Source organism: Leopardus geoffroyi, chromosome B3 (assembly GCF_018350155.1).
Source record: "Leopardus geoffroyi isolate Oge1 chromosome B3, O.geoffroyi_Oge1_pat1.0, whole genome shotgun sequence".
Classification (NCBI taxonomy): Eukaryota; Metazoa; Chordata; class Mammalia; order Carnivora; family Felidae; genus Leopardus; species Leopardus geoffroyi.
The window spans coordinates 140,104,556-140,123,590 of record NC_059337.1 but is presented as its reverse complement, the minus strand read 5'-3'; positions in this window follow the sequence as shown (position 1 = coordinate 140,123,590).

Sequence of the window (19,035 nt, the reverse complement as noted above, 5' to 3'; positions counted from 1 at the left end):
CTAACTTCGAACAAAACTATCCCAAAAACAGCTCACTGCAGTATCAGAAAAGTATCACAGTAAAGAATACAGTAGATTCATAATAATAATTGCAAAATAAATGATTATATCTCTGATGGGGTAGGCTTTCCATACATTAACTCATTTAACCCTCACCTAGGCATGACTACACACACACACACACACACACACACACACAGAATTATCCATTTATAGATGAGGAAACTGAGCCCCATGTGCATCTGAGATCACTCAGTTTTGCCATGGCAGAGATGAGATTTAAATCATTCTTTCTGAATCTAGAGAGAGCCCAAGGAACTCCACTTTCTACGATCCTGAGCTTTTGGACATGAGCCCCAGGCCTGCCACCAAGTGAAGGGATATCTTAGGTGTTATCCCCGCTCAGTTCCTCAGTTCCCCCTTATATACAATTAGGGAGTAGGTCTGACTGTCAGACTTGCAAAGTGCCTGTGTGGCTGTGTAATGGGCACATGCTAGGAATGGGGCACCAAAGTCAAATGGTTGGGAAGCTGACCTCGAAAGCCAGACAGTACGGAGCCTCCAGCCCTGTATCTTTAGACAAGGTGTTGCCCGTCTCGAAGCCTTGCCACAGCATCCGGACGACGGACATACAAGATTGCCTGTTTCACCCTTTCCATGTAGTTGCGTGAGGAACAAATGAGACGGTACCTAACGCTTTACAGCAATGCTGAGAGCAATGAGCTCTCAGTGAAGAGATACTCTTACAGTTAGCAGAGTTATTACAACCAGTTGCTCAAAAATGTTTCCAGAATGATCATTAGATGCAAGGAGAGCCTCCACTTGAAGTGACGGCTTCCTGGAATAATTCAACTTGTCCATCCTTCTCAAAATAACAAATAAGAGCATTTTGCACTTACTTTCATTGTTTCTACAATAATTACCTCCAATGTTCACGTGTTCATTGTGGGATTTATGGTGTTGTGCTACGTGGTAACGCACCAAGTACTTCTATTCACGCCAAGAACTCAACATCTCAGACGAGCCACAGAAAATTCTTTTCTGGCACGTTTTCGGCTTTTGCGCTTCAGATCCACAAACAACGTGGGCTACTAGTGATTCTTCCAAAAGTCAAGAGAACAAAAATAACAGAGTTAAAAAATAAAGACTAAATAAAGAAGGACTAGAAGAATAAGGAAAAGAAAAACATGTTGGGGAACCTTGGACCGTACTGTCTTGAGTAGCCAGGGTGCGCACAGAAAGGTGACACTTCCCCAAGCAGAGAACGCATCCCTGAGGAGGAGAGAAGGAGAGAGAGAAAGAACAACACTCTGGAAGGCTTTGGCCACAGTTGGCGGTGGAGCTCTTGTCCACCTGCTACCACTTATTGGCCATACTTAAATACATATGGAAGATCCAACCTGGTTCTTGAATCAGGAAGCAATTCTTCAAATGGCTCCTTCCTTCAATCATCATCCACCGAGAATCTGTTTCATGCCACACGCTGTCCTCGGGGTCACTGAGATAAGATAAGGACCAGCTCCTCCAGTTGCTCACATCAGAAAGATACAGGGGAAAGAGTGCCTCTGCCTCAACTGGCCTCGCACAGTTCCTAAGATCTCTAATCTTCCCCACTAGGCGAAAAGTGGAGTTAATGATATCTGTCTTATAAGACTGTTGAGAGGTCAATAGAAACCCATATGCAAGGATCTTTGAACCTAACAGATGTGCAAAACAGTTTATTCTTTTTCCTATTCTCCTTGCATTATTTCTGACATTTAAAGCGCTCATCACGTCTTCTCTTGTATTCTCATTTAATGGATTCCTTTCTTGTAGTTTCGACTCAGTGGACTTTTGGGGATCATGTGGTACCCATTAGAGCTGCGTACCAGATATATCCAGCTGTCTACATCCCCAGAACGTTGCAGGATTGCCGTTCCTACCCTCCTTGACGTGGAGGGGAGCTGAGTGACGAATTCCAGCCCATAACACAAAGGGGAGTTACGTGTTTCCCTTTCGATTGCTGGTGCCGAGACCTCCAAAACTCTTTCCTGTGAAACCACCGATTTGAGAAACTGATTACCCCCTCAACCCAGAACCCACAGTGAGAACATATGGTGCCACCCCATGTAGAGAGAACTTGAAGAAAGCCTTTGGTTTTATAAGTCAGTTGGATTTAGGGGGTATTTGTTACAACACCATGACCTGGCACATCCTGACTAATACAGGCCACAAAACACCAGTCATCACGTCACAGAGTCTGCATAAGGCCTTGTGCAATATTGCAATAAAGGGCACCTAGCTGGAAGGTGAGAAAACTGTAACATACCTAATCAGAACTTCAGAATTTAGAACATGAGTCTAATAAACTGGCAGATGCTGACATGTTGACTTTAAGTAAGGAAAATTCAAACCTGAGAGAAAGATAATCCTACTGTGTTCTAGGCACCATGCTGAGTGTCAGGGACACAGTGAGGAAAAAGATATAATCTTTAGGGAGGAAAACCAAATGGAACAAAAGTCAAAATGGCAGAATAATCCCTGGGAACATGCAAGGCAATAGAGAAAACTGTATCTGGGGCTTAGAAAGACAAAATGCATGTCAACACAGTATTGGATCTGTTCGTGCCAGACTGGCTGTCACTGCCCTGCTTTGAGTAAGCAGCTAATTATCTCAACCAAGGGGCAGTTTGCTGAGGGGCTGTGATGATAGTATTCTCTTTAAGGCATCAGATCGACACCACCCACCAGTCCATTGGAAGGGCGTGTTTTCAAATTACATTCCCAGTATTAGGGCAGGTGTTGGGTAGGGATCATATGCTCTCAGTCTGACACTCCAGTTACCAAAGGCTTGAGCACGCTAATTTCCATCAGTATCATTTACAGAGAAAGCACTCACAGGTACACTCACCCAGGCCTCGTGACGAAAGCCATCAGCTCTCTGGTCTCTGGAGCCAGAAACCCTGGTTCAAATCTCTTACACACCATGTGACTTTGAGCTAGTTAATTGACCTTTACATGCCACAGTTTCCTTAAGCCAAAAAAAAAAAAAAAATGAGCGGGAGGCAACGAGAATTTTAATAAGTAAAGGCATGGGAGATGCTTAGACAATGTTATCCATGTCGGAAGCACTCAAGAGAGGTTAGCTGCTGGTGTTGTTGTTATTACTGTAGCGATCATCACCATCATCCTCACCTTCAGCAGGTAAATTGTAAGATGTGGACCGCCTGGAAGGGGTCAGGGAGACCAGGATAAGAACTGTTGATTGTGGCCACAGTGACTATACACGTGAGGGTACCCACGGGCAGAAGGAAACCCACGTTCCCTGGCCTCCTGGCCACCATGTGCAACCGACAGGGCTCATTGCCCATGGGCTGCTGACTTCCCACACCGGGACATCAAGCTTCATAATTCTGAGGCAGCTCAGGAACGAGGGTTTCATTATCTCCCAACCAACCTCTTCATTTCCCCAAGCTCACCCAATCCTAATTAGCCCAAGGAGAGTCATCTGGATAAGTTGAATATCAAGCTCATCAAGAAGCTCTCGCTCTGATTGTAGGCTCTAAGAGGCAGCCATTACAGCTCAATTTCCCCTCAGGAACTTCATTGATTATATAAGGTAACTGATGAAATGGCAAGAGATGGGAGGTTGTTTGGGATGCTCTGTTCTCTTTCCTCTCTCTATTTACGTGATTGCAAGTAAATGAAAGAAAAACTACCTGTGATACCTCAGACATACCCTAGCAATCTTTCCAGGTGATATGTTAAAGGCTACGATGCTGCCATTGGAAACCAAGAAGCCTCACAGTTGGGTGAGAGACCAGTGAGGATTTCTGGAGAGGAAGCTGTAAGCCTGAGGATTCTGTGCACATCCCTCCAATTTGTAAATTGCCAAAGAATCAAAAGTTTACAGAGAAAAGTTGGAAACTTTCCCCATCGACTTACCTTACACACCATTTGCCTATTGACATCAAAAAAAGCAGTTCTATTGATCACTTCCTACTGATTTGACTGGAGGATTTACACTCAGTACAAACCATTGATTGTAATGGCAATTTCTACTGACTTAAAGAGGTGTTGGGTCCTGATTGGGATCCCACCAGATGAACAGGTATCCATTTTCAATCACCTAAAAATCAATGCTCACTTGCCACTCCAAGAAGTTCCATCTAATCACTTGATGACACGTTCCAAACTTTCCAAGAAGCCTCTCAAAACCATGGTGATAATAAAAGGCAAGGTTGGTATTTCCTCCTCTCATGGTAATTCCTTGGCTTGGGCTGTTCTTCTACTTTGTCCCCTAGAGAACTACTAATTCCTCAGGCCCAGTTTCCAGAGGCCAAGGCAACATTGGATATTTTAGAAAACAGGAGCCGTGAGAGACCAGAGCATCATCTAGGCCCGCTGGACCATGAGTTCTACCAAATGGTTCTGATTCCATGTAATCATCCAATGGCAGTCCCTCTTTTCCTTCCCTACCTGCCATATGCCTGGTGATGTTCTAAGACCAAGGATGCACCTGTAAACCCAACTGCGAAGACGTACGGGCTTATATACATTCTAGAAGTATGGGTTATATTCACAGGGAGGCAGACAACAAAAAGGTAAGCAAATAAAGGACAAAGATGATTCAAATGGTGGTTAAGTGTGACAGAATAATAAAATAACAGGGTGGGCCAACGGAAGCGTGTGGCACTATTTTAGGGTGGGGCACAGGGAAGCGGAAATTCTGCTGACCTTGCCAAACCCACGCTTACCCAATCTCTCCTCCGGCCACCTCTGTCCCGTGACCCAACCGCTTTGTGCTGAAGAATGACAAAGATATGTGGACACCAGGTGAAAAACAAGATAAATGAGAAAGGAAACTGGTGGCTGAGACAAGCAGATCAGGCTAAGAAGAAAGGAATTAGGAGCTATCCTCTGAGCTACCCTTGGTTTGAGATTCCATGCTGCCTTTTTTGACATGGGCATATTTGAATTGACAACGTCCCTTTTTTCTCTTATTCTATAGCCAATTGTTTTGTAATTGCCGTTTTTCTCTCTGATACAAAATGTTTTCTTTCTTATTTATAATTAAATGTTTTTAACATTCATTCGTTTTTGAGAGAGAGAGAGAGAGAGAGAGAGAGAGAGACAGAGCATAAGTGAAGTAGGGACAGACACACACACACACACACACACACACACACACAGAATCCGAAGCAGGCTCCAGGCTCCGAGCTGTCCTCACAGAGCCCGATGCGGGGCTCGAACTCACGGACCGCGAGATCATGACCTGAGCCGAAGTCGGACGCTTAACCGACTGAGCCACCCAGGCACCTCTTTCTTTCTTATTATGAAAGATGACCTTCACCAAGACAAAGAATTTAGTAGGCCCCAAAAGGCCCACCGTGATTGGTAGGAATACCATATAAAGTGACTTAAGAGACAGAAGTCTTCACTCTTGCAGCTTTAGAGTCAAGTACTTTCAAAGGCACTGAACTCAGAGTTAGGAGGTGCTACTTTTAGCCCCAACTATACATCAAACAGTACAGTGTGGAGGGGAAAGGAAAGAAAGAAGGGGTGGGGGAGAAACATGAATTCTTGCTTTGGACAAATCTGGATTCAAATCCTGGCATCTTCCCTTATGAGCGGCATTGTGGCATTGGACACTCTATCTCTCGGGCTTTTAATAGTCTTATCTGCCCAAGCAGGTCATTATGAATGTTAGGGATAATGCATGGAAGTGCCTGGCATAAAAGAGAGCCTTCCTGAGTAGAAGTTAATATTTGGTGGGGGCCCAGTGAGTCAACTTTTTAATTCACGAACTAATGTTTAATGAGTACCTTTGGGATGGCAGGCTCTATGGGGGCTTCTAAGGGAATGGGGTGAGATTATTTGATCCAAAAGTTTCCTCCTGAGTAGGAGAGGTGGCGTCTATATAATGATCACTATACAGGAGGAAGTGCCAGCGGCCGCAAGACGAAGGCGATAAAATGTGCGGAAAGCGTACTGGAGATACTCTCCGCTTGGTGTCACAGAAGCTCTGAGACACCGGGTGTGGGCCTCTACGGCAGAGAAGGATTGGAAGACGGAAGAGGAAAAGCAGCCTCGGGAACAGGAACGCCTGTCGAGAGCTAGGAGAAGCTGCAAGTTGAGAGAGGTCCAGTGAAGGAGAAAGCGGGACCACAAGGCTAAAAGGGCCTGTAGGGCTCACACCACAGAGGGCTCCCGGTGCAGTTACGGAGCTTGGCGCTCTGCCACCGTGGAAAGCTGGCTTCCCGCAAGTCACTGCAATTCAGGACCACCTTTCAGCTGCTGTCTTCGAGCCTCAGTGTCCTAGCCTCTAAAAGAGGAGTAAGACCAGATCTAATCTCATAGGCTGGAGTTGAGGATTTAATAAGACCCAGGACGGTGCCCGACATACTGTAACAAGTGCCCATTAATGTGGGGCATGGGCCGCGCGCCCTGGTGAGCCTCGCAGAATGTAAGCGCTGAGCTGGTGGTTAGCATGTCTCCACCACGAGCCTGGCAGAGAACAGCGGCGACGCCGGAGAAAGCAATGCTCAGCGAGGAGGAGACACATTCCAGCGGTCGTCGCTGGAGCACCTGGTTCCAACCCTACCTGATGCCGGAGAACTCAAAACTTTGCCGTTGTCGGGGCCTCGACGTCGTCTTTTGCCGAGGCCAGTTGATTTCTTGTTGCTGGCTGCTGAAAGTCGTAAACAACACAGAAATACAGTCGCTTTTCTCACGGTGGATCTTGAGTCCAGCTTCCCCGCAAATGAACTGAACAGCGATGGAGGTGAGCGCTGAAAAATCCGAGCGAACGTGAGAGATTTGGGAGGCAAAGCTGCATCATGACTTCTGCGGGCCTGAAGCATTTTTGCCTTTCTGTGCTTCCCCATCTGGAAAAGTATCTTCAAAACTATGTCGGATAACGGGGTGGATATACAGATGAATGCCCTCCAGGCTGGATTCATTATTGTACGTTCGTTATTATTATACTTATATTTGTCCTCTGATTGTCAAGGCAACTGAAAACAAAACACGTCTGTGGGCCCCTCCAGGTGCCATGCGCCCCCTGCACTGTACCCACTCTGCTCACCAGGAAAATCGGCCCTGTCAGGGCTGGTCTCAAGGACTGGGTTAGTGGGAGCCCATCCACCGAGCTCATCACTTACTGCTACAACCTATTTGCACGGTCAGTCTTCCCTCATGAGGGTGAGCATCGTCGTTTCGTACCCAAGGAGTAGTCGTCAAACCTCAATTCTACAACCCGCTGCACGCCTGGGTTCTATGCCCAATTCTGTGGCTACTAAGCAACAGGGTTCTCAGCCCTGGCGAGACCCCTTTGGTTTCAAAGCCTCATCATTTAAAAAAAAAGGGGTGGAGCTAAATGATCCTCAACACCTCTCTCCAGTGCGAAAGGCGTAAATATTACCACTCATCCATTTTCATCTTATACATCCAGCCCTGTGTGTACTCAACCCCTCCTCCCCCCCCACACACACACACACACGAACACACTTGTCTATTCCTTCCTCAAAAATTTGCAAACGACCAGAAAATGAACTAAATGCAAGAAAAGACAGAAAGAAGAAAAATGTCGGTGGCTTGATCTGGAAAGAGTAAAATTAACACCTCGTTTATCGTATGTGGATTGTAATTCCCCCGGGCAAGCAAGCTATCTGCAATTTCCAAAGTGCCTTCTAAATAATCAGTAGTCAAGAAATGCCACGTAATCATGACCTCCAATGCGGTTACTGAGGGTCACTCTGAAATTGGACGTCGGAACCTCTCCTCTTAAAGAGCCACAGGTCCCTGGTTAAACACTGAAATTGATGTGCCCAGGTTACCATGGAAGCCCGCCCCCCGTACATTACCATTATTATTATTTTGTGTTTCCCTAATACTTTCATTGAAAGATAATCATGTTATGAATATTAACTTTTATAGGCTGCATTTGTAACTGCTTATGTGTAAAGAAGCAGCACTTTCTGAAATCAAAATGACACTAATAATTTAGTCAATTTGCTTTTTCCCATCTCCGTGTTTACAGTCGTGTTATTTTGTTACTGCACACTCTGAATTTTGATATAGTCATCCCGGTAATAAGCCTTTTTTTGTTCTTCAAATTTAAAGACACGTGTGTCGCATAGAACGGAGTTGGTTTAAATTCATTCATTCATTCATTCATTCATTCAGTATTTACTGAATGCCTACTAGGTGCCAGATCTCGTGTAGGTGTAAGGGACGATGCCACCTTCTCAGAGCAGAGATATGAGGGAGGAAGAGAGGCTTAGAAGTCACAAATGAGAAATGAGGCAATGTATGTAGCAATAGGGATATGCAGAGGGCATTTTCAGTGCTCCAAGTGGGGACACCTGATCAATTTTGGAGCTTGGGAAGCATTTTCTGAAGTTTAAAACTCAAGGAAAGGGGAGCTAGGAAAGAAAAAAAACAATGAAAGTATATATGATCTATCTGGTGTTTATCAAAATGCAGAGAATCTGTATGCCCATTAGGATGACCACTATGAAAGAGAGAAAGAGAGGAGAGGAAGGAAGGAAGGAAGGAAGGAAGGAAGGAAGGAAGGAAGGGAGGAGAGGGAAAAAAGAAGGGAGGGGGGAGAGAGGGAGGGAGGGGGGAGAGAGGGAGGGAGGGGAGAGAGAGGAAGGGAGGGGGAGAGAGGAACGGAAGAGGGAGAGAGGGAGGGAGGGGGGAGGGAGAAAGGAAGGAAAGAAAGAAGGAAGGAAGGAAGGAAGGAAGGAAGGAAGGAAGGAAGGAGGAGGGAGAGAAGGAGGGAGGAGGGAGGAACAAAGGAAGGAAGGAAGGAAGGAAGGAAGGAAGGAAGGAAGGAAGGAAAGAAAGAAGGGAAGGAAGGAATGGAAGGGAAGGAAGGAAAGAGGGAAAGTGGAGGGAGGAAGGGAAAATACCAACTGTTGTCGAGGATGTGGAAAAATTGGAACGCTTATGCATTGCTGGTGGAAATGCAAATTAATGCAGCAGGGACTCATATTTGCATACCCATGTTCATAATAGCACTATTGATGATAGTCAAAATGTGGAAGCAACACAAGGTCCACTGATGAAAGAATGGGTAACCAAATCTGGTCTATCTAAACAATGGAATATTATTCAGCCTTAAAAAGGAAGGAAATGTTGACACATTCTACAAGAGGGTTGAACCTTGAAGACATTGTGCTAAGTGAAATGAGCCAGTCACAGGAGGGCTAAGACTCCATGTTTCTATTTACAGTAGGTACCTAGAGTAGTCAAATTCATAGAGACAGGAAGTACCATGGAGGTTGCCAAGGGGTGGGGGAGGGGGAATGGGGACTTAGTGTTTAATGGGTATGGAGTTTCTGACTGGGGAAGATGAAAACATTCCAGAGGTGGATGACAGTGATGGATGAATGCACTTAATGCTTCTTAACTGTACACCTAAAAATGGTAAATTTTATGCTATGGGTACATAACTACAATTTCTTAAAAGGTGCAGAGAACCCCGCCACCCCTCTCTCCAAATCTGCGTTGCATTAGGTTGGGGATCCAAGGACGGTCCGACTCCCACCCATTTTCTAAAATGCCATCATCCCAGGAGCTGCTGCTGTTTGTATGTCAGCTTTATTTGTAAATACAATTAAAAAAACAAGCACAAAACACCATCATCCAAGGGGTAAATGTTCTTGGGCTCTGAAACTCAGTGCTGTCATTCCCATTAACAGTAATGAGAGTCCCATGGTTAAATCTCCGTGCATCATGCTCAAAATTTACCCCCTAGAGTTTGCAGATGGAAAAAAAAAGAAAGAAAGAAAGCAAGATTATCTTATGCACAAACAGAAAACAGAAAATAAAGCCAGAAATGGCATTCTGACCACGGAGATGCCACGGGACGATTAGCAGGCAATCTGGTGCGGATTGTTTCAGAAAGAATCCTAAAGAGGGCATATGGCAGGAAGACTGTGTCTAATCCCGGTCTCCAGATCCACTGTATGTTTCAGAGCAATCAGGATTACTGGTGGCCCATGGTGAGGAGTTGAAATTGTGACTCTGACATTAAAACTTATTTTTTAACATAAATGTGCTCTTGAGATGGATGAAAACAAAAATAGACCTAAATCTTGTGCCTCCAAAAGTTCCGAAGTTTTGGTTTCGAGTGAATTTCTATGGAGGCTTTTAAGATTCTTGGTGCATTCTCATAATTAAAGACTTCAAGGTTTTAATTCCCTCTTCACTTTGAATCTCCCCTAGAGCCTTTGTCATGTTCTATGTTGTTAGGAAACGTAATCAAATTAACACACAAGTAAACGGAACTATTGGAAGTCAGTTTCTCTCTTCTCATTTTCTCAACCTCTCTCAATGTGTCATTCTCCTCCTCATCTCTATGTATCTCTTGATTTCTATCTCTATTTCTCTCTCTCTCTCTCTCTCTCTCTCTCTCTCTTCCTCTTTATCTCTCTTTGTCTTCTTCTAATCTCTGTCTCTTGATTATCTTTTTTTTCTGTCTCCCTCTCTGTGTTGCTCTGTCTCTCTGTCTCTCTCTCCATTTATCTTTGTATCTCATCTCCATGGCATCTCAAGGGCTCTGGTTCCTACTCTTCTCTACACTGCATTGCTCTCAAGCTTCTACCTGCATATGACACACCAGCTTCCTTCACCTTCTTGTCAGCATTTAGGTGGATAAAAATGGCTTCCATTCAATATGGCCCCTATTTCCAATGCCACTGATTCCTGACTATATACATTTCCATGACTTCCTCGAACACTCTAAAAAGAGACCCCAGTGGACTACTGCCTTGCCAATGGATCAGATGCTGTCTAGCCAAGTTCTCACCCTTTCTTGAACAAGTTTTGGAGGATTGGAGGGAAGAAAGGACTTATATACCCTGCTACCCTCACTGCAGAACCTGAGAGGTGTAACAATTCTCTGAGAAGGGCTATGGAAACAAACCAACCAACCAGTCAACCAAAATGTCTAGCCTTGTGCTAGAATCTGAGTTCACAAAGAGTGGTCTGTGGTCAAGATGCTGTCAAGGTGTCTACAGGGTCAAAATTATTTCTATAGTAATTATAAGACACTATTTGTCTCTTTTTACTCTATTGGCATGTGTACTGATGGTGCAAACACTATGCAGGGTAAAAACTGCAGGTGCCTTAGCATGAACCAAGGCAGTGGCAACAAACTCTTTTCACAGCCATTGGATTCTTTACCACCACACAAGTGAAACAACAACAACAAAATGTTTTTAGAGGCAAATTTCCCTTAAGACTATCCCTCATGGATCAGAAGAGATAATTAATTTTATTGTTTCTTGACTCTTATGGGCACTTCTTTTAGATATTCTGTGTAAAAAAAAAAAAAAGGATGTACACACAGAACACTTCAGTTGCACCCCAAAGTGTGGTGTTTGTCCCAAGGAAAATGAATGAATGACGTAGGAATGCTTGAGTTGCCAGCTGAACTAGCCACTTTTTCACACAGCAACATTTGTACTTAAAAGAACAACTGAACAAAAAATCATGGTATTCACATGAGTACTTAGCAGATATTTTTCTCAAAAATGAATAAAAGGAGTCTGTCATTTCAAAAGAAAGGACTGACAGTATCAGGATTCAAATTAAAATATTTGAATTTTAGAAAACTCCCATCTGTTACCATAAGCCTGACAGCTCCTCAATACTTACAACCTTTTCTGATGAGATCACTGGTAATATTAATGTGATTTTTTATAAATATCTTATAATTAAAGGTATCAAAAATTAGAAGATTTACATAATTCAGTAAACCAGTATTTTCCCAAAAAGCAATATATAATGTTACAAAATCATACATGGAAGGGCAGCTGGGTGGCTCAGTTGGTTGAGCATCTGAATCTTGATTTCAGCTCAGGTAATGATTCCAGGATCATGGGACCGAGCCCCACATCAGGCTCCACACTATGTGTGGAACCTGTTTAAGACTCTCTCTCTCCCCTTCTGTCCCTCTTCCCTGCTTGCTCTCTCTCTTTCTAAAGTAAAAAATAAAAATATTTTAAAAATCACATGTCGGGTGCGCCTGGGTGGCTCAGTGTCTGACCGTGGCTTGGGTCATGATCTTGGATTGTGGATTTGAGCCCCACATTGGGCTCTGTGCTGACAGCTCGGAGCCTGGAGCTTGCTAAGGATTCTGTGTCTCCCTCTCTCTCTGCCCCTCCCCCACTCGTGCTCTGTCTCTCCCTCGCTCAAAAATAAATAACATTTGGGGCGCCTGGGTGGCGCAGTCGGTTAAGCGTCCGACTTCAGCCAGGTCACGATCTCGCGGTCCGTGAGTTCGAGCCCCGCGTCGGGCTCTGGGCTGATGGCTCAGAGCCTGGAGCCTGTTTCCGATTCTGTGTCTCCCTCTCTCTCTGCCCCTCCCCCGTTCATGCTCTGTCTCTCTCTGTCCCAAAAATAAATAGACGTTGAAAAAAAAAAATTAAAAATTAATAAATAAATAAATAAATAAATAACATTTTTAAAAAAACACTAAAAAACAAACAAAAAATCAATAGAAAAAAAGTGGGAAGATCCCAATAAATTCTGCATTGCAGTTAATAGTATGGCACCAAAGTTGAGTTCTTCATTTTAATCCATGTTCCATCATTATGAAAGATAGGATCATTTGGAGGAAGCTGAGTGAAGTTGCAAAGAATGTGCTCTCTTTGCGACTCCTCTGGAAATCTGAAATCATTAAGTTTAAACAAGAAATAAACACCAACATCAAGCAATGGCTTCCCAGTCCATTCAGAAGACACATCAAAGAGCTTATCCAAGTGGTCCGCGTGATCTGACTCCCCCTACTCAACCCACTCTCTCCCCTGGATAGTTCTTTCAGATGCCACATCCCCCTTCCCCACTGTCCTGCAACGTCACTGTTCTGGAACCTGCTCCCTGCATAGGCTCTTTGCACTTAAAGTTGGCTTTAAGTGTGCTCCTCCTCAGGTATCCTGGTGACCAACAACCTCCCTTCTTTTTTTTTTTTTTTTTTTTTAATTTTTTTTTTAACGTTTATTTATTTTTGAGACAGAGAAAGACAGAGCATGAATGGGGGAGGGTCAGAGAGAGAGGGAGACACAGAATCTGAAACAGGCTCCAGGCTCCGAGCTGTCAGCACAGAGCCCGACGCAGGGCTCGAACTCACGGACCGCGAGATCATGACCTGAGCTGAAGTCGGCCGCCTAACCGACTGAGCCACCCAGGCGCCCCCCAACAACCTCCCTTCTTACAAGTCTTTGCTCTGATGTAGCCCCTTCACAATGAGGCCTCACCAGGCATTCTATCTCCACTGCACCTGTCTCCCCCTCCAACCACCCCACATGCTCCATACTCTGCTTTCCCTTTTTTGCCTTTTTTGCCACGTTATGCATCACCTCCCCATACCCCGACGGCATTTCCTTATTTAGTACCATTATTGTTCATTGTCTGCCTTCCCCTCCAGAATGTCAGTTCCATGATGGCAGCGAGCCTGGTTTTGTTCCCCTTGGCATCCAGAGTGCCTGGATGAAGGGACTCGGCAAAACTTTGCTGAGTCAACAGCTCGCACTCCTGGCATTTAGCCTGACGTATTTGCTGTCCGTGTACCTGTGCCTAGGAGTTCCCCCAAGGGGTGGAGAGGACAGAGATCTTGCCTGCAGGAGACACAGGGGTGAAGGAGCCCGAATGGTCCCCTAGAGCCAGGGGCCCCTTGACATCAGCGCAGAAATAGCAGTGTGCTCCTTTACCCCACGCGAGAGTGGAGCATGCCTAGAAAGGCAGACATGAAAAAGTAAGGACGCATCCAAGGCGATATGTAAGCCAAGTTGAAAGTTATAAAAGATTTAGGTAAGCTCTTTTCTAAGCACCTTCAAAATTCCCAAAGGGCTTTTCTTATGTGGTAGGTATTATAATGAAAAAAGACCCAGTCATGACAAGAGACACATGGGTGAAGACAGCTATTTAAAGCTGGAATGATTGATTCCCTAACATTCCAAGGTAGCACTCTTTAACTCCAGATACAGCCACCTCTCAATGGCGGCTCCCTAATTTGCATAGGTAATTGACAGCTTGTTAACAGCTCATTAAGAACACTGAAAACCATGTGACAACTACAAACGTGTGTGTAAATGGGGATAGAATCTGTGAATTGCAGGATATTGAGAACTCAATCAGGTCTCAGATTACAGGTCAGAAAACAAGTTGATTGGCTCCTACCGTGAACAAACAGGGACATCAGCCGACTTTCTTCCAGAACTTTATTCAACAGTCCCAACGTCCACCGGGTAATAACAAAAACCCCAGAGCGATGATTTTCAGGGCTCCGCTCTAACAGAAGCGCTGATGTGAGTACCAGCTTCATACAAATAAGTGTCGGCGGCTCATTTCTTAAAAAAAAAAAAAAAAAAATACCCTTTAAACTGCTTATGCAGTTTCAAATTTTGTTCTTAAGATTCACCTTTTTTTTCCTAAACACAAGTCATTTAGACACTGCAATCTAATATTCCGCAAGTGAGAAAAATGTAGAGTGTAATTTGACTTTAGCCTATAAAAAGGAGATAAGTTTCCTGATTTGCACACAGTTACTATCGGTAAATTTGGATGCTGCATTTTTTAAAAGAACATTTGAATATAAATAGTGCAAATAATTGTTACATCAGCAGATCTCTTCTGCGTATCAGATGCCCCTGCAGAAACCTTCTTTTGCAAACTGTCTCCCCCCGATGGGATAAGAGTTTAAAGGCGGTGTGCTCCCGTCGCCGTGAGCTGTAAGCTGAGTGCTCGTTGGTGACCGAGAGTGTACTCTCTCAGGGCCTGCTGATTCTTTTTTGTTTCTTTTCTTTTCTGCCATGCTTCTACTAGAAGCATGTGGATAGGGGTCCAGGAAATACTGCCCATACTCAGTCCCTGGGATTCTGAAGCCATCCTTGGGGGTGCAGGCCAGTCCAACCTGCCACGCTTCCTAGCCTCTTGCCCACACGACCAGCCCCACTCCACACCTGCTCCTTCTCCCCCATCCACTGGGACTTTCTCACCACCTGATTTATTCTTCCATTCTCTGTCCTTTCTGCATGGGCCTGTTTTTCTTCATCCAATCAGGTCCTGCCCCCGGGGACTCTGACAATTCAATGGGGACGAGAAAAAACCCCAGGATTTAGGGCCATCCAAGGAGAGCCACCCAGAGGCATGGTCTTGCCAATCGCTAGTAGAGTGGTTCATCCAGGGTTAAATATTTCACCTCCAAAGGTCTTGGTTTCTTCACCTACAAAACAGGAGTAGTATTATCTACTGAGAAATGTTGGTCATGTCAGCCAATTGGGATAAAGCCATGGTACAGGATAGAATCTTGACAAGATCAAGAATGGATTCCTGGGGTCACCGGCTGGCTCAGTCAGTTATGCGTCCAACGCTTGACTTCAGCTCAGGTCACAACCTCAGGGTTGGTGAGTTCAAAGCCTACATCGGGCTCTGTGCTGACAGCATGGAGCCTGCTTGGGATTCGCTCTCTCCCTCTCTCTCTCTGCCCCTCCCGCGCTCACTCTCTCCCCAAAACAAACATTAAAACAATAATAATAATGGATTCCCATCTTGTAGTCTTGGTACTATGGCCATACTAGAGACATCGGTCTGTTGGGTCAGAGTAGCCACTTGACCTACAAAACGCCAATCCAGAGGCTGAACAGAGACCTCTGTTGTGATCTAACAAGAACAGATGAACTGGGCAAGGCAATCCCCATCTCTGAGTCTGAACTGGAATATTCGGATGATCCTGGAGGGGGTGGGAGTGAGGCTGAAAGTCCATGATGCGGGAGCTTGGAGAGAGCACCCATGACACGTCCTTGGCAAGCACAAGTTCTGCAGAAGTAGTGACAGTGATTAGCAGAAGCCATGAGGCGGGAAAAAGATGGAGTGGAGGAGCAGAGGTTGGAGGGCAGGGAACAGTAAGCAGGGGGGCGGACGGTGAGCTGGCAATGAACGTGTCATTCCTTCTACATGGAGGCCTGCTGTCTAACCTAGTCAGGGCTCCGAGAAACTTCCTGTGCCAAGGGCCAGAGAGTAGGCTCTGCAGCCCATAGGGTCTCTGGTGCAATGAATGGACTCTGCCTTTGTGGCGTGAAAGCAGCCACAGACAAGACAAGAACTCTTCAACTCACGAGCGTGGCTGTCTTCCAACGCAACTATTTACAGCAGCAGGTAGGAGGCTGCTGGCCCCAGGTTAGTCAACCCCGTGACGAGTGGCTCTGCTCCTTCAGAGCCTTACCTGGGCCATCATAGGACCCCAGTCGCCATCTCCTGGTCAGTATGAGGGCCCATTTCCAGCACTTTCTTTGCTCCCCCACCTGACAGGTACCTAGCCCTCCAGGAGGTAAGTGCTTATGCAGATACTGCCAGGGAGTTGGGGTTTTGAGACTGTTGAGTGAGAACAACTAACTTTGGGCACACACACACACACACACACACACACATCCTATCTTTGGAACTTATGATGTCCATGTTCCTCATTGGCCGTTTCCACATTTTTTTTCTTTTTTTAAAAGACAAGAGAGAGAGACAGAGCAGGAGCAGGAGAGGGGCAGAGAGACAGGAGAGAGAGTATCCCAAGCTCTGCACTGTCAGCGCGGAGCCCGACGCGAGGCTCGGACTCACGGACCGCGACATCACGATCTGAGCCAAAATCAAGAATCCGACGCTTAACTAACCGAGCCACCCGGGCACCCCCGGGCGTTTCCATATTTTTCGGCCAGCCCATCCACAAACAACACTTGACGGCAGTATACCAATTTGTGGAGGAGAAACAGCTACAGCCAAAAGCACAAGCTATTTTTGCTACCAGTCTACAGGGAAGGGAAACTGGGAAACATCAGTCCAACCTGAATGGCAGATGGGTTATGTGTGGCCTGGTAAGGTCTGTATTAAAGGTGTTTTTTAACTACTTACGGGCATCAAAAACCTGAAGATGTCCCCCCCCCCAAAAAAAAAAACATCCAACTTTCTCTTTGAATACCAGAAAATGAGGTTCACTGAGCGGTTTCTTCACATGGTGACAATTTGCTGCTGGTGCAGAGGCCCAGTCACAGCACCTGCTCTCCGACATTCCCTGACTGGCCATGTGGGTAACCTAGTTCGGCCATTTCCAAGAGACGGGCGTGTTAGAACAACTCTCTCTAACCCTCCACCGCCTTATGAAATCCGTATCAGTGTAGCTACTTTATAAAGGAGAAAACCGAGGCTCAGGGCGTTCAGGTAACTTTCCCAAAGATCATGCTGTTGATAACTTGCTGAATGAAGGTGAAGCTACTGGCAGCAAAAACGGGGCTTCAATGGGGCGCCTGGGTGGCTCAGTCCGTTAAGCGTCCGACTTCAGCTCAGGTCACGATCTCGCGGTCCGTGAGTTCGAGCCCCGCGTCGGGCTCTGGGCTGATGGCTTGGAGCCTGGAGCCTGCTTCCGATTCTGTGTCTCCCTCTCTCTCTGGCCCTCCCCCGTTCATGCTCTGTATCTCTCTGTCTCAAAAATAAATAAACGTTAAAAAAAAATGGTGCTTCAAAAGGTGCTAGAGGAGTGCCTGGGTGGCTCAGTCGGTTAAGCATCCCACCTCAGCTCAGGTCACGATCTCGCGGTCCGTGAGTTCGAGCCCCGTGTCAGGCTCTGTGCTGACAGCTCGGAGCCTGGAGCCCGCTTCTGACTCTGTGTCTCCCTCTCCCTCTGCCCCTACCCCACTTGCACTCTGTCTCTCTCTCAAAAATAAATAAACACTGAAAAAAAAATTTTTTTTAAGTGTGGTCAGAGGCCCAGCAGTCTGAGCATCCTCCAAGAGCTTGTTAGAAATGCTCATTCTTGGGTCCCATCCCAGATGTAAGGATGAGAATCCCTGGAGGGGAGGCCCAGGAATTGGCCTTTGCATGATGTTAAGGAACCACTAATGCCTGGGTTGGGGTTCCCTGATTTAGCAAATAAAAATACAGGCCACCAGGTTAAATGTGATGGAAATAATGTTTTTGGTTCATGACCCAGACATTGTATTTAATCCAGGACCCCTGCCGGGTTCTATTCTGGGGCATTCCCACCTCTTTCATCCAAGTGTGGTCCTGATGTTGGGACGTTTTAAAGGCGATGTGCAGCCAACGTTGAGAAGCAGACACCTTTCTCTTGAAGGCGTTCATGTTTCTCCTGGATTCTAGCTCTGGGGTTGGTGGAAGGGAGAAAATCAATCCTCCCTAAGACTGCAGTTACTGGAAAAAGGATAGAACCATCAAATACAAAATCAAATGTGAAAAGGGAAGATATGTCATGAGTCCTTTATCCTGCAGCTGTATACAAACCGCCACCATTTTCTTCGGGATAGAAAAGAAAACCCTGCCAATGTGATAAGTGGAAAAGTCAAAGGTTGCCAAATACGAGTCACATGATGCCCGGGGTAAGGATGAGGCGTGTTGCGGGCTACCGTGAATGGTGCTGCACATTGGCTTTCTGGCTTTGGTTTGTAAGAGTTACTTAAGGCACTTGAGCTCCCGGGTCGAGTCAGAGCTAGTCAGTGAACCAAAGGGTTGGACACGCCCCCAAAGGCAGAGCTGGCTGATTCCCTCAGGCCTCTGCCTCATGGCTTCTCCAATGGCCACCACTTAGCTCAAGTGGAAGGTCTCTCTCGCTGGCTCGTGAACTTGCCACACTTGTTACTCGGTTGAAGAACACTGAAAGGCATTCTCTCGTTAAGTTGGCGAATTTGCTTCCTTTGCTCAGCAATGGTCACTGTACAGGAATATAGAATAAAATTCCAGCCTGGAACAGTCAGGGAGGGTTTTAGTAAGTATATTCTAGAAGACTAATGGTACTTACTGATCTTTCTATACAGGGATCTATTTTTATCTTGGATCAATCTGAAAGTGAATATGTCAAAAAAATTCTTTTGTGTCCTATTTTTGATCCCTCCTCTGCTTTAATCCCTTTAAATGTATCCACATACGTACACTATCAACCCTTCCAGAGTCTTCTACTATTATTCTATTCTCACATCTCCACTCCTTGAGATGCCCATTTTTTAGCTCAGTGTGTCTGCCTACTCTCCTTTCCAATGACTTCTT